This window comes from Tamandua tetradactyla, chromosome 7 (genome assembly GCF_023851605.1).
Source record: "Tamandua tetradactyla isolate mTamTet1 chromosome 7, mTamTet1.pri, whole genome shotgun sequence".
Taxonomy (NCBI): domain Eukaryota; kingdom Metazoa; phylum Chordata; class Mammalia; order Pilosa; family Myrmecophagidae; genus Tamandua; species Tamandua tetradactyla.
The window spans coordinates 11,784,345-11,801,068 of NC_135333.1; the positions used below are offsets into that span (position 1 = coordinate 11,784,345).

Genomic DNA, 16,724 nt, shown 5'->3' on the forward strand with positions numbered 1-16,724 from the left:
GACTTCTGAAGCTACATATTTCGTACCACCCCATAATTTTCATAAGGAACAGTGATGTGTGGTCTCTCCATGCCAGAGGATGTGGCCTCTAAACATTCAGCACACCCTGAGCGGAGGGCTTAAAATTTACGCGGATCTGTCTTGCTTCCAAGTAGTAGGTGTTTATAATCTGTCAGATAGGACAGCTCTATGGCTATGAACCAAAACCAATGAAGACATATTCTTATATACGTAATTTCAACTCTTAAGCAATCGGCTATGCTATAAGCTAGTGTTTGTTGGGTTTGTTTTTGCATATATGAATAACTAACTTTTTTAGGAATTAAATGCAAGAATGTAAGCAAAAAATATAAAGGACCATGCTAGCATTAGTAATCAAACTATTTTATTATTATTATTATTATTATGCAAAGAAAAGGCTCAATAAATAGCTGCTGAATTCAACTTTAGGACTGATTGACTGAATGATTATTTTCTCAGCTATTGAATATTATGCTATCCATTTTCTTCATCAGCAAAAAATAAACTCCTAGGTTGTGGTGAAGATTAAAGAAGACAATGCAGGTGAATTTGTCTAGTATAATCTGGCAAATGGTAAGTACTCCATGAATGTTAGAAGAATCTTAATCTGTAAAATGATTAATAGGTGATAGGTAAAGATTGCTCCAAATTTGATGAAATGTAGCTTCCCAGCAAAAGCACATGGTAGGGAAATCTCATTATAGGGCTGCTGGATTTTTATTAACCATAGGCACAATATCACACATCTATCAACCTTCCCCAAATGCTACTAGTCTAATTAGAAAATATAATGCATTATCCAGGGTTCATGTTATAATTGCATATAAGCAGAGAGAGGTGGCTAGTTTTCCACGGATGATAAGATTAGCTTCCTCCTAGCCTTTGGAGTCACAGCCAGAGAGCCAGGTTGAATAATATTTTTAATGCAGACAATGTTTGTACTAGACAAAGTCAACTTAGCATTTCACATGAGCCAGTCAAGTGTTCCCTGCTAAGTGTGTTCTCTTTTGTCCCTCTCTCGCTGTTTAAATAAATTATAGGAGATGGGAATTTTAGCTTGGAACAACTACTAATCCATAAGATGAAAGTCATGTTTTGGGATATTTGTGTTGTGGGCGTCATGTCCTTCAAAAACTCTACTTCAAGAGAATTTTTCCATAAGCCATGCATTTTCACTGTTTATAATTCACTTGTATTCATAATTCAGAAATGTTTTCTCAGCGTGACATACCCATGTATATCTTCTTATGAGGTTACTGTATCTGCCAGAATGCAATGATCTTATACTGTTTTACCTCTTAATCAGGTCAGTATCTGCAAAGAGACTTCCCCATCCGCCATAAGATTTCTATATTGGAAAGTGACCTAGAAAAACGGAGAACAATCTCAGCGATTCTCTGAGTATCTGTAAGGAGCTTGGGAAGTGCTACTTGAAAAACGAAAAAAAAAAAAAAAAAACTTGCAATGAATACTCTTGGTCTTAGACTTCAGGCGATAAATTTTACATTTTTTTTCTCCCATCCTCTAGGATTTATCTCCCCCTGTCTTATTTGCTACAACGACGATATTGTGTTGGGTTCCAAGGCAATCCTGAATGAATCTCCCGCATTCATCCAAGCTGTCCCAGCATCAGGGCACTACGCAGTGCCAGACAGTAAACGGGAGTGCAGCTGAGGGTAATCTGGCTGAAAATGTGGGAGACACACAGTGACCTACCCTTCCTCCCAGACACGGAGCAATCTTTACTTTGTTCTTGAGAAAAACCTTTGCTCTGATTCAAGGACATCATACCTCCCAGCAGAGTGTGGTGGCACCAGAAAGAAATTAGCAATAAGAGCTTTCAAGGCCTCGGGTATACTCACAAGCTCCTGAGCCTTTGGTCTGCAGCCTCCCAAGCCTCCCGGAGTACACTGCTCCATAAATGTCAGAGCCATTCTTTTCTTGTGTAGATGCCATAGCTCGCCTCACCCGCCCCCTGCACCTATTCCCAACTCTGTGTCCCTTCCGCCTTCTGGGAATAGCCTTGGTTTTCCCTCTCTGGAGGTTTTTGCTCTGGGTCTCTCAGACATTATAAAAAACCCTCTCTGAGCTTTCTCTCAGGGTCCTCATGTTTAGTAACGCATTGTGTAGGCAGTTGAACCAAAGGTGGCAAAGAGACAAGGGTGCTCCTAAAACTAAAATCTACGATCTAGCTAAACTAGGTTTAGTGACACAGAAGTCATTGCTGCCAGTCACAGGGGGCCCTCCTGAAGGGCGATTATTTCTCTCTTCTATACATATTTAAAGTTTGTCCCTAGAATATAACTAATCCATGAACTTAACAATAGTTCAGGGAAACAGCCTACAAACCATGAGTTTATAAAAAGTATTTATTCTGAGTTAGGTTGCCATCTCTCAGTAGATGCAAAAGTCTTATTTTTTCGCACGTTCCTTAGACTCTACATACCTCTGAAAGAAGCTGTATTGAAACCAAAGTTGCTAGAAATTTGGAAGTACCATGGATTATCTGTGTCCAAAATGTATCCTGTGGACCCAAACTTGCATTTGAGATGTGGAAAATGAAGGCTAGGTTTACTGATTAGGCATCTCATAAGCTTTTCCGTTGGAAAAACCAATTCAAGATACCCTCCTTCTTTAGTTTTCTCTTTATTCTATCTCTCTTTAGCCCATCCATTTTCTGAAAGCATTAAGATAAAGACTGCTTAAATACATCCACAGAGTGAAGCTGAGCAAAAGAAAGGGAACTTGAGGTCTCTGTTTAATATACTGCATTCCTTATTTTGCGAGGCAGCACCAATTCTCCTGGTAAAACTATGAGTCTAGACGCTCTGCTTTCAGAAGGAATGAGGATATATGAAGTTGGAGAGAAATTTTTTTTAGCCATTTGGAGATTCTAGTCTCCTAATGACCAAAAGGAGATATCACTGTTTTGGAGTTTGCATGCTGCCCTCTCCTGGCCTGTATGTACAGGAGTGTAAAGGTACATCCAGTGCATTTATTTTAACCCTACACCTGCATGAGATCTGTGTGCATGCACATGAAAATTTGTTTAAAATATTCAGGAAACCTCACCAAAAGTTTATACTTGAAGCTAATTTGAATTATATATTCATTATTGCTTTGGGTTCTGTGTTTATATTTAAGTCAGTCTGTCTTTATAGTGTCTGAAGCCATAGCCTTGCTGCTTCAGTCCTCTCACTTTCCTTATTTCCCAGATGCTTCTGGGGCACCACTCTGAAAAGCAGCACCCCAGTATGGTTCAGGTTCTGGAGATTTACTGGCTAATCAAAGGTATCTTCCCCCCAAAAAAGTGTTGGCAATGGAAACTATGCTGAAGCGATCAGCGTTTAGATTAATGGTTTGATGGCCATAATTTAGCTTGACCTGTGATCGAAATGACTCCTACACGTTATTAGGTGAGCGTGTCTAGTTTACAGAAAAAGTGAACTATGTGGTAGGAAAAGAAGCAGCAAACAAAAAAAGTAGATGGCATTCGAGGTTTCATTTATGCATACCTTTCCTTTCAAAATGATTTGTTTGATTTGTTGGTCCTTTGTGTGATTTGTTTCAAGCCCAACAATTGGCACATTTTTCCAGGTTGAAATAATTCATTGCATTTTCCCTAAATATTGAAAGGACTTTGATATTGAGAAAACATCTGCAACCTGGTGGTATTGCTGTAGCAACATGTGTATGTGGCTGGCATGATCTGCTGTGTGTTTGAACCCGTGTAATCTGCCAATGTTTGTCCATGGCCCAGCAGGACCAGTCCTCTCTGTATCAATAGGAACCCGGTGCCCACACTCAGAGACTATTACCATTCCCTTGCAATAGGAGAGAGCTAAGGAAGAGGTGTTTATTTTAAAGACATTCTGGAGGCATGCACCTTGTTTGAACTTGACCAAACTTATGAACCTGAAGGAATCTAAATCTCTGGCTGGCTATATTAAGATGCATAGAGAATGAACTTTTTATCACCTCTCCCAATGAATAATAACACCAATGAATAATCAAAGCATTGTTTATATTTATCTTTGAAAAGCCATCGCATCTCAAAGTCCATACAAAGTACATATATTCAGTCTTATATTTACTCAGTTGCAAAAACCAGGCCCGGCACAGCTTTAGAGTTTAGAATGGTAATAAGAGGGAAATGGGTCTTAATTTATTTCAGATATTATATTTATAGAAGATTGAGCAATGTTCATAGTAATACGAAATTATCTTTCTAACTACTAAGAACGTTTTGTTGGGGCAATCACTTTGTATTTATTTGAGTAGGTAAATTCTTTACAGTCTCTTTTGTGATGTAGGAGGAGAAAAATACTAATGTATAAAGTGAAAATTCTCTCTCCTAAATGCAGGATGTACTTGCTACATCTATTCTTGGAAAAGATTAAAAAGAATACTCTGTTAAATTATTCAGTAAGCGCAGGTATGGACAGTTCATGACTCCACAGTATAGCTAAGCATGCATTTCCCTCAACGATGAAAGAACATGTTCACCTGATTAAAAAAAATGAGCAAGTCTGTATAAATTCTTCATTGTGATGTGCAAAAACAAATACTTTTCTTATAACTTCCTAATCTTCCTTGGTCAGACACATGCGTGGGGGTGAGGATTGAATGGTGAATTATTGTGAATTATCAATAGATGGTTTGGATATGATCTAGTAGGAATCCAGTAAGAAAAGTACTATTTAGACTTAGAGTAACATATTTGATTGTTCCTGCACCTGCTCCAGTAGCATTCTCTTGCTGGACTGTAGTCCTGATCTGTGTATTTTCTCCATTGCAGAAAAGCTTTTTTTTTTTCAAATAAAGCTTCAGGCTAGTATTCGAGGGTCCCTCAAGGCAAGTCCAATATTTTAAACAGAGCCTTCATTCAGTTCCCTCTGGTTTTTCCAGGGAAAAGCTGAACTCATTAAGCAATGTTAATTTAATCACAAGAAACCGAAGGGGGAAAAAGTTATATAATCATCATCAAATTCTGAATCAAAATGATAAAATCCCAGGAAATAGGTGTTTTACAAAACTCATGCCCCAAAATAAAGGGGAAAAAAAAGAAAGGAAAGACATGGCTAGAAATTCTACCAATATCAGGATCAAATAAAATCAAACCAAAAATTGATATTTCTTAAAAGTGTTATATTTTCTGCATAGTCGCCAATTATAATCTTTCACCATGGTAATAATACATGAAGTCCTAGAATTCACCCTGCTTGGGGTTGCACAATACAAATACATGTTCAGCTGAAAAGACAATGTAAAAATAAATCAGGTGCACAGGAAGTATCACTGACAATCACATTAAAAAAAAAACAACTCCTTTCTCTCTTACTCCCTCAACCACTGCAAGCTAGTGATACAATATGTCACTCCTGAGGTTAGTCCATTGTAGCCATATGCTCTTAAAATTAAAACCATGCCACAAGTTCACTGTGGTTCCTATTTCTATAAGGAGAATGTTAAACTGATAGGTAGGTGGAAAATGCTCAAAGACTGCTTTCTAACAATCAGATGGTGTTTGACCTGCTATAGGTCTTCATTAGAATGGAGGCTAACAAGGCAAATAAATAGGCTGCGTGACAGCATTAAGGTATTGATGTTATGGAAAGAAAGAAAGAAAGAAAGAAAGAAAAATCACAGCCAAGTTTGAAGGTCCTTGCTTTAAAACCCCCCACGGATAATTCATTAGATGAATAAAACTGGCGGCCCCAAAACACACTAAGAGATTTAATTGCCTAGGATGAATTAGGGCGAGACATTTTTCAGTGCCATCTATTCTGATCAGCAGTGGAAAAACAAAACAAAACAACTATGTCAATTAATTGCTTTGTGAATGTAAGAAATCAGAAACCGTGTCAGATCAGTTGTGAGAAGCTGCATACCTGCAATGACGTGATGGATGGTTCCTCCTCGGTCCCTTCTCTCTTTTTCTCCCCCTCTGTCTCTCTCTCCTTTCTGTGAGTTATATAGTCCAAAGGGGTGCTTAGGTTTGATCGCCCGCAGCCGCTTTCAGTTCGACCTTAGCCGGACTCCAGCAGACGCCCATAAGAGAAGCGCGCGGCTAAGGGAGCTGGAGAGGAGCGAGCGTGCCGCTCCCCGCACGGTCCCAGGCTGGCCACGGTTGCAGATGTGAAAGGAGCTCGGAGACTTAGCTCTGACTCCTCTCAGGCACTGCATGGGGGATATTATCACAGTCTGGGATTTCTATTGGCTCTGAACACCAAACAAATCACACCAGCCTCCACCCCCCCTTCTCTGTTTCACTCAGCGCTTGTTTCTCATCTAACCTACAAACATTGCAGCCACACACACTTCAGTCGCTTGCAATGTTTCTCTTTTCCTCTTTCCAGTTTGTGGATTTACAACCTTGTGGTCAGCTCCAACATTTTTTTTAGCAGACTTCCAATCCAAACCTTCTTGTTTATGTAGAGAAATTCTCCATCCCCTAAACCCACAAAAACCACTCATTCCCTTCAGATCTTCCTCCTTTTGTTGATGGCTTTGCAATGTGAAGAATGCACGAAGCCTGTGTGTGTGACACGTCTGACATTCATACACACACACACACACACACACACGCACATTACACACGCACCAGACTCCTTTTGTTTTGAATAACTGAGGCCAGCGAAATTAAAAGCAATCTGAGTCTAATAACTGAAGTGAGAGCTCAGCTAATAAAATCTTCAATGAATTCAGTGCAAAACACTCATTGCTTGAGTTTGTTTTCTGTTCCAAATAGCTCTTTGGTCATTATTATCCTTATTTTTGTTTATTGAATGCAGAGGTTTCTAATGCAAATCAGACTCTTCAGCATCCAGAGAAAATGGAGCAATGACGCCAGACCAACTCTTGCACTGAGAGAGGCTACGGTGACGCCTGCCTCTTTCCTCTTCTTATTATTTTTTGGTCTTCTCACTGATCGTCTCACGATGAAGGCTCTCTTAGGGTGATTCGCCAGCCAAAGAAGGCTGTTCAGAGACCGCTGATAAAGTTTCCTGGATTAAAAATTTGGATCTGTATATGTGACTGGAAATCAACCCTTGGCCCCTCAGCAGAGAAAAAGTCCCCCCCAAAAAACCTTCTGAGATTTTATAAACTTGGCTGGGAAAACTAGGACTGAAATGAGTGCTCTATAAAACAGACCCTCCCTTAGCTTTTCCCCTCAAATCAGTTTCATTGGTACTTAAGGAAATTTTAATGACAGTTATTCTTGATGAATAGCCATGAGCTGTCTTTCGATTTTTGCTTTAAAATTTTTTTCAATGTCATCTTTTTAATATACTATTTGGTATTTAATATTCTGGCTCCACTCCAACTCAGAACTCATTTTGTTGTGAAATCTTAGGAAAACATAATAATTAGTTCTTGAAATTTATTATTACCAAACAGAGTACATGCTTTCTTTTCCTACTTAGGTACATTCCAGGAATTCTGAAGCGAAGCCTTATTTTCAGAGTAGGCCAACCTGAAAATCAGCTGAAATTGACAAAAGAAATACAAAACAAAAACACATTTGGCTGTTGGTTACTGCCAACCATAGTACAACTTCAAATGGCCTATCCTTACTTTAACAACTCCAGCCCATTCTTCCCTTTCCTTGGGTAGGCAGTTAAAAGAAAAACAAAACTGTCATAAATCTTTGAATAAATGGAGTGCATTTTCTCCAAAGAGCTAAACTTTTCTAGAAAGAAAGGAGTCACTGGGAAGATTTGCCAGATTTTATCAGTAGGAAAACACATTCAGAGAATAACAAAATGACTTGTCTTAAGGTTGTGAAGGTATACAAGCGAGCAGAGTTGTGGGATTGGATGCCTGCTCTCCTTCTTATCTTTTTCATATTACTTTTCTGCGCAAACTTTTCAACTGAAAGGAAAGCAGAGCACTAATATAGCAGATTCTGATTCCTGCCTGCCTTTGCAGAGAAGAGCTAACATTCATGAGCACGTTTGATCAAATTTGGTAAATAGTCATTTTACACATTATTTCAATAAGCAGGCCATGATATTTTCTGATGCGCCAATAATTTAAACTTTTTAAGAATTTTATTGCAGGAAAAAACAGTGATTGATAAAAACAAGCCGGTCATTACATTTACTGCTTGTAACTTTTGAGCCTCATTATAGCTCTTCATATCACTGGAAGGACAGAGTAAATAAAATCATAGCTAACTTAAAGTCACAGATGCATCTTAAACCTCATTTTAGGTAGTAATTCAAGTCCTCTTCAGTTAATGAAGGGCAAAAGTGGTTGATTTACAAGTCATTTCTTCCACTCAATCAATTTGTATTGGAGGGAAAATAAGTCATCAGTATTTATTCTTCTGCATTTTTACTATTGATCATTTTGCTAGTTTAAAAGACTTTTTCAAAGACACATCTCAAATATTACAGTTCAATAAGCCCTGTATAAGTGACCTAGAGAGTGGTAATAAAAAATTTCTTGCAATCTTGGGTGCATCAAAACAGAATATCATGTAGACCAATGACAGAACATCCTTATTTTATTATTTACTCATCCAGCCTTGTCAGGATCACCCTGTTTAGTTCAATGTGGCATCTTTTTATGAGAGACATTCATGAGCTGGCATGCGTATGGACGAGTTGACTAAGATCGTGATTCTGGAAGTTTTAATTTGTAAGGAATGGTGAAGAGAATTGGGAGGCTTGCCTTGGAGAAAGGACTTGGATTGTAGATGATGACACACTTTCTAAGTCAGATATGGAAGAAGAAATATATATATATATATATATATATATACACTTTTATAATGCTTCAAGAACATTGCCATTTTCACACACAAAAAAATTGTGCTTGACTCTTTTTGCAACCCTATGAAGAATGCTATTATTCGCATAATTTTATAGATAAAGTTTGCACAGTAAAGTAACATGCTTTATTTCAAGGTTAAGGCGCAAGTGGATGGGCAGAACTTAGATTCTAAACCAGAGTTCTTCTGAGAGAGGTTAAAGGAGGTGGGAAAAATCCAGAATAGGGAGAGACTTCTCAGAATTAGGATTGGTGAAATTCTTTCGCTAATTGAAAAGATTCCCTGGCAAATCGTCGAATTCCCAATCATTGAAGTGGTCAAGAGAAAGAGGAGTGGGGTAAAGAGATTATTATAGTATTGTTAAAAAGGTTAGAATAGATTAAAAAAATAAACAAATAATAGGGGGAACAAAGGTTAAAATAAATTGGGTAGATGGACATACTAGTGGTCAATGAGAGGGAAGGGTGAGGGGTATGGTATGATGAGTTTTTTCTTTTTTCTTTTTTACTTCTTTCTCTGGAGTGATGCAGATGTTCAAAAAAATGATCATGGTATGAATATGCAACTATGTGATGATATTGTGAGCCACTGATTGTATACCATGTATAGAATGTTTGTATGTTAAGAATGTTTGTGTGTTTGTATATTGCTTTATTAATAAAATATTTTTTTAAATAAGGTTAGAATAGGTAGCCCAAGGGTTATTTCAGCTTGACAACATCTTTGATTTTATTGTGGGCCTCTAAAATATTATAGAAGAAATTGTAATTTCACTGAATGATCTTTATCATATGTTATTAAGCAAAAAATAAAAATGAAAGATTATAGTTTTGATCTCAGTTTATTTCTGGACTGTGGATGGTCTTTCAACCCTTTTGTATCTTATCTGTATTTCTCTGAGGAATATGTATCTTTTGTAATGAGAAAAAGAGCAATTATAAAAAGAAGACCAGAAAAAAAAAATGAAAGAGGTTATAATTTTTTCTCGACTATCCCAAAATCCAAATTTCTACATGACTGTATGCTGGAAATTGACATTGCATTTCCATTGTTTCATTCCTGAGCTTTTCAAGACCTATTCATTTATTTTCTTTCCAACCTACCTTGGTTACCATGCTAAAGCTGATATTTTCCCTAATTATCTCCATATTCTTCTTAATAGCTTTCTGTTAACCTATCCATTTATTGATAAATCATAAATGCTTGTTTAGTTCTTTTATAGCTATAATCATCTTCTTAGATGATCATAGCAGTTTAATTTTAAAATCGGTGAAATGATTTTGATACACAAAATTTATTTTCAATGCTTCATTTTATTGGTTATGAAATACTTATTTCTCAACAGATAAAACCTTTATTTTATAGAAAGTCAAAAACTTTGTTTATTAATGCTGTACACTTACATTAAGATCTCCAAATGAAACATGTATTTATGATTCACTGATAAATATGAATCTGTAAACTTGCTATCCATAAATTGCAGTGGTTTATATGTATGAATAATATTTATCACTCTTGTCACAAGATTCCTGCTCGAAATGTATAACAGTTATTTATGAGCGCTTTATAGCAAAGACTATAGCTCTCACTGGGTTGTGGAACAAATTCCTTGGGCATGAGAGTGCCATCTGTCATGTTTGTGTCACCCCAGTGGAGCAGAGAGCACAACCCACAGAGGAGCTTGGGAAATTAATAGGAAAAGGACTGACCACATATTCAGCTCAAGCCCTATATTTTCCCTTAAGACCCAGGGAGCAGGTGGCCTTTTTTTGTTTTCCTTCTTTTATTTAATTCATTAGTCCATGCTTATTAGTAGTCAGCAAGGACTCTGCACCATACTCTTAGTTCTGAGATACGGATATGGATAGGAAGAGGTGAAGAGGTGGAATCAGAGCGAAGGGAAGACACAGCCACCTTTGACTTAAAAGTGCTTATGATATAGGCCAGGCAGCAAAAACAGGATGTGGCTAAAATGAGATTCAGTAATGTTCAATGGCCTGGATGGTCCCATTATGGTGCCTGCCACCCTCAAAGCTCTTTCCCTGACCTCAGAGCCCAGCTAAGAAAGCAGACCTACATAGCTGGGTGTAGATGTTGCATATTCAACTGCCTCCATGGCTACAGGCACTGGACTAGAAGCACTGGATTGAAGGGCAGTCAATCTTTGCCACCCATGCACAGATTAATAGTGGTCGACTGTTAATCAGATTTCATTTTTGGAGGATTTTGAACAAGGCATATATATACAAGGATTTTGCAGTTGATAGTAATAGCATAAGCTTAAGTCAGAACATCAGAGAAGAAATCTTGAGTTGTAGTCATGCTTAGAATAGGCATCTATGAAGTCCTATCCTTTACAAGGAAGACAAGGTGAGCCCCAGTTGTTCAGCCTTTCTTAGCTTCCTTGAAGCCTCATATTTCTTCTACTTCTTGATGTATCCTGACTCTGGTTATCCAATGCTTGAAGTAAATTGTGTTAATTTCTATCCCTTGGAAAGGAGACTGTCACTTGAGGGAAAGAGCAAGAGAAATACGGGAGCAGCCCCTAAAACCTGAGAAGTTAGAAGATAGACCTTAGGCTGAATTTTGGTACATATTATTAGATTATAGTTTGGTCCATGGACTTTGATGTCGACACTGGCTTTGAGTCCTGAGTCACTTAACATTTGGGAAATGCTCCGAGAAAATTTAGTTTTTCTTCTTGGGTTTCAGTTTTCATATTTAAAAAATATAATTTTAAGTAACTATATTCTAGGAGGATTAAATTAGAATTTGCTTTTGAGGGATTATGCAGTTCCCGGTCCAGAGAAAACATTTAATAAGATGCAGTATCCAAGATCAATAGAGTAGGCATTTCATAGGTTGTGGATAGCTTGGGGATAATTTGGAGGGGGGAATCTATGGTGTTCAGAATGGATTGGGGGGGGTTTTCACTCTTAACTGCTCTTATTAGTCTCAGTGTATTCTTCTGATTTGAATTTTACAATAACCCTAAATCATTCAGAGACATGTCTTATGGAGACAAACTAAGCTTGCTGTTTCCATTTTAGAACAGAATTAAGGCAATGAAATAATGTGATGAGGCTATAAGCTCCCTAAAGCAGGGACTATGTCTTTTCTGACTTTCTATATCCAGTGATTACTACTCTGCTTAATATCTAGAAAAGCTCTAAGTAAAGGTTGTGGAATACCTTGGTGTTTAAATGAGTTTATGAGTCAATTTATTTGTTAATTAATTTATTAATGGAAAGATGACTTTCTCATGTGGATTTTAAAATGGCTTCTAATATCATTCAAAAGTGTTCTGATCTTTCTTGTCCCAAAAAAATACTGTTTGAGTTGTTTAATGGTAGTTGGTTGTATCATGTCCAAAATGCCCACTCCTCCACTTCATAAGCACACCTGTGAAGGATTACATGTGCCCACTGACTAGGATGCTGCGATTTGACTGACTCTGGTCATTGGAATATGTGCAAAAGTTATGTGTGTGCTTGCAAGACAAAGCTTCAGGAGCTGATACGTGATCTACCACTTCCCTCTTTTTCCTCTTCCAGGAGATCAGCAAGATCCTCATGTCTCTGAGTGAAGACGGCATGGAGCAGAGCCAAAGCTGAATGAAGACAGTTGGATAATGAGGATGAGAGATAAACTTTGGTTGTCATACGCCACTGAGATTTTGTGGCCATTTCTTGACTGTAATTTAATATTATCTAAACTGACTGACAACTAACATTTTTAATGTCACTTTTCAGGGGCCAGAAATCTTTTGCATAGAGGTGAACCAGTATGTTTGCTAACAGGCAAATGTCCGTTTGTCTTAGTTACAATGGATACTATGTTATTTTCTATGCTATTTAAGAGATTCCCACCAAAAAACAAACAAAATGTTCCTGGTTTGGTACTTACTTCTCCCTTCTATGCCTAAAGTCTTTCTTCACCCCAGTACCATATTCTTTCTGGATATGTTTCATACACATGCAACAAAAACTTGAAGAGTGCTGCTGAAACTCATTTCCCATCTGGTGGTCACAGAGGACACATTGGTTGACAAGCATGGAGGTGTGGGACAGTGGAAGGAATCCATGACAGCCTGAGTAACCAGACCACCTTTCCTTCTGGCTCTGTCTTGCCTCACCCCTGTCCCTCTTCGGTCAGGTATTACAAATAGGATTATGCCCCCTGGGGAGAGCAATAGAAAAGGGAGGCTTTAATTTGTAGCCTTTCTGATTTATCAGCCTTCTTCAAGAACGTAGTTTCCACACCTGCAAGATGGGTATAATCATTCTTACCATTCAATTTTAACAATTAGCGATAATATTAGCAAAGTGGTGGGCAGAGGCACATACAGTTATGTGTGCTTGTGTCCCTATGTTTTTCCACACGTGCTTCCTTCTTTCTAAAGCAGGTCTCCATCTTGAAAATACATGCCATTCCTTTTAGATTTAGGCCAATGCCAACTTCTTCTTGCATGCTTCCCTCATTGCAATGCGCCAGTCATTCTCCCCTTTTTACAACTCTCACAACGGAGAGTCTCTTTCTCTTGCTATTCTTAGTGAGCATATCTTTTGCCTCCACTTGATTGTATACTCCCTGGAGAACAGTGGTGGTGTCACCTCGAGAGACAGATTAGATTCCTAATTAAGACAAAGGGTCCTGGAGTTAGGTGCTCAGGTTCAAATCCTAGCTCTGTCTGTATCTCTTAACCTCTCTGTTACAGTATTCTCAGCTGTAAACTATAGGGTTATTAATAATTCTTCCTTCCAAAGGTGTTTGAATAAGGTACTTTTGAAAGGCAACACTACAGCATCTAGTCCAGTTCTTTCTTGGTAGTCAATGTACAAAGATCTTTTGTTAAATGAATGAGATGTTGGTTATGACATTGTAGAAAGAAACAATATGCCACTCCATTTTCCTGAGTATTCTGTTTAGTGGACATGTTTCCTGACAGCTGCAGAGCATGCACCGAGTGCATCTCAAAGTGGTTTCTGGAGAACCAGTGAGAATTTAAATACTCTGGAGGGCTTATTTTTACCAACCGTGCCTAACTAATAGGAAGAATTAAATTTTAATTAATTTTTGTAATGAATGCAATACACAATTATATTGTTCTTAAAATCTGGTCCAGATTATTTAGAAGATAAACCAGGTTACTCCTCTTTACTTCAGAGTTAAAATGCAGCAATCGTGACCCCATTTGTGTTCCCCCAGGTGCAGATTTTAGCTGTTTGAAAGGACCTGAAGCAAACGTTCCTGATATATTTGGAAAGGAACAAAAGTTAATACTGAACAGCATTTGACCCCTGTCTTATATTAATGTGAATCTTAGTCTGCCCTGCATGAACTTCCGAAAGTGACATATCTCCCCGCCGGATCAGTGACAGGGGGACAGCTGGCCAGCCTCACAACGAGCTTGGCCCCATAAGGACTGCAGGGCTGTCCTGTTAGAAAAGCAAGGATGAGAGGTTCTTCCCCAGCTGGTGCCTTTGTGGGGACTTTCTCATCAAGAGTCGTTGCATGGACAGGGTCATGGAGTCACAGATCCATGGGGACCTGGAAACAAAAGGATTATGTTTTGTTAGTCGCGTGAATTCAGAAATTCATGAATATTGAAGAAATGCGTGCTGCTCACTATAAGAAAATATTGACTAAATGTCCATTCCCCAGTGTGAGGTATTAGGAGTTAATAAAATGAACCAAATAGATAGGTAGCATTGATCTCTAAGTCAGGCAGCACAATAAGATCTTTGAGTGAGCAATGGAATTAAAAAAACAGTAGAAGCACATGTAGCCTCGAACACAGCTCTGAAGTCATAGTATATTCTTTGGTTCTACATTATTAAGATTCTTTAATTTAACAAAATATTGACTTATTTATTGGTAATCAACACCCCTCAGAGAATTTTCACAACAGCACTGAGCTTAGTTGAGTCTTCAAGGTATTCATATAAATCACATTATATATATATATGTATATATAATGTGATTTATATATATGTATATATTTATATATATTTTTATACATATACTCAGGTACCTCCATCTTCTGCTCTCCTCTTTGCCCAGGAAAATATTCTAGATATTTTTCCAGCTCAGTTCCTTTTCATGTAGATATAGTGATCCCCCTACTCTGGACTCATTGTTTATATGTATGCAACTGGCATTTCATTAAGACAGGTGCTTTGGTATTGCTTCAGTTTTAAAATACATATTACTGTATAAACTAGTTAGGATTTAACTCTACATGTCTTATTTTCCCCATATACCATGACTTCTGGGAAGCTGTGAACTCAGGTGCTGAGTAGAGATTCTAAGACATAAATTAAAAATTATTCCCCAAGCATTACAAAAATGACCAGATGCCATGAAGATGTTGAGTAACAGCAGAACTAAAATAGTCCTAGCAGTGGGTTTCGTGCTCCAGCTTCATTTGGCCTATTTTACTTTCCCCAGTAACTTCTGTTTCCATATATCCCTGCCCCTTCCCAAGATCTTTTCCATTGAACTCCTAACACACACCCATTTCTGGTCACATGAACCCTGAACCACAAATGAGCCCCAAATCCACTGGCTGATCCTATACCTTGTTTGTTTTTAATAGGGTGCTTCTTAGGAAGTGTCTGGGAGACAAAAAACTAGTTACCATAAAAAGTTGACTTCCATCAACAGAGCCAGAATGTAGGAAGAAACGAAAGAAAAGAAGAATTGATGGGGAGAACTTTGGAGGAGTAGTTCTTACTGATAATGGGTGTCACAAACCTACAAAAGGCTGTCAGTAATGATAATAAAGAGTCAAAGACATTATACCTTTTTAAGAAAACCATTTTGTCTTCTAAGCCTGGTATGTTGCAAGATTATCCTATTTTAGGAGAATGCCGTAAGATTTCTAGCTTTCTGTTTTCCAACCTTACATAAATTAAAAACATTTAAGAGTTTTGTTTGGTTTATAGCATATAGTCCTAATTTCAACAACAGTTGAACAGACAATTGAAGATGGTCATGAGGGCATTTGCTCTAAAAATTCATCAGATGTCTTTATTCTCACCATTCGTATATGATATACCCAACAAGATATTTTGTAAGAGAAATGCATTTCAAATCTCCAGTCCGTCAGTTGGAAGAATGGAATCAAGATTTATTTCTGTCCCTATCCTGTATTTACCTGGATCAAGTATCCACTAAAGCTTTGTTTGGTGGGAAAATTACTGAATAATGCCTCACTGTATCTTCATTTGAATGAAAATAAATTAAGAGAAAGAAGTAACATCTGTTAAGAATCTATTGAGTCCTATCGTGTCCACTGGCTTCCACCATTTAAACTTCACAAAACCACCTTGGGTTAGATATCATTAGTTTCCACTTACAGGAAAGAAACTGAGGCTTACCCAACCAGTAAATAGAAAAACTGCAATATGAATTCAAATCCTTCATACCCCAGAACTCTTGCTTTCTATTTTATACTAAAGATTTTCCCATAAGAAAGTAACATGTTATCATTGTGAAACACATTAGAATATTTAGTTGAAGGACATAATCCTATCACTATTAATATTTTGGTGCTGCCTTTTCTTCTTGCTCATTTTTTACTTAAAATCCTACTACATTTTACATTTCCATATTGATTTTTTATTTACATTATATCTGAACATTTTAATGAAATTGGATTATTCATAAATAACTTAGTGGTTAAATAATATTCAAGATTATGATACACATAGCCAACACTTCATATTGGACATTAAACTGTTTTCACAGTTTTGATATTATAAATAAAGTTGTGAGAAATTACACTATGTAAAATATTTGTATATTCTGGGTATTTTAAAAAATAAATTAGGAAAGGTGGTCCTAGGCTTTTGTACATTCAACTTTTAAATAGCATAGATTTTTCATGTTGACAACCTAAATTGCCTATTACAGGCCAAAT

General features: G+C 37.4%; 1 protein-coding gene across 1 annotated transcript in view; it reads right to left on the bottom strand.

Annotated features, from left to right (window-relative positions):
- The window catches only part of GREM2 (gremlin 2, DAN family BMP antagonist), a 128,280-nt gene extending 122,067 nt beyond the window's left edge, over positions 1-6,213 (bottom strand). The window contains exon 1 of the mRNA XM_077167811.1: positions 5,913-6,213. The gene's annotated coding sequence lies outside the window, so the exon portion shown is untranslated. The remainder of the gene's footprint in view (positions 1-5,912) is intronic.
- Positions 6,214-16,724: the final 10,511 nt, after the last annotated feature.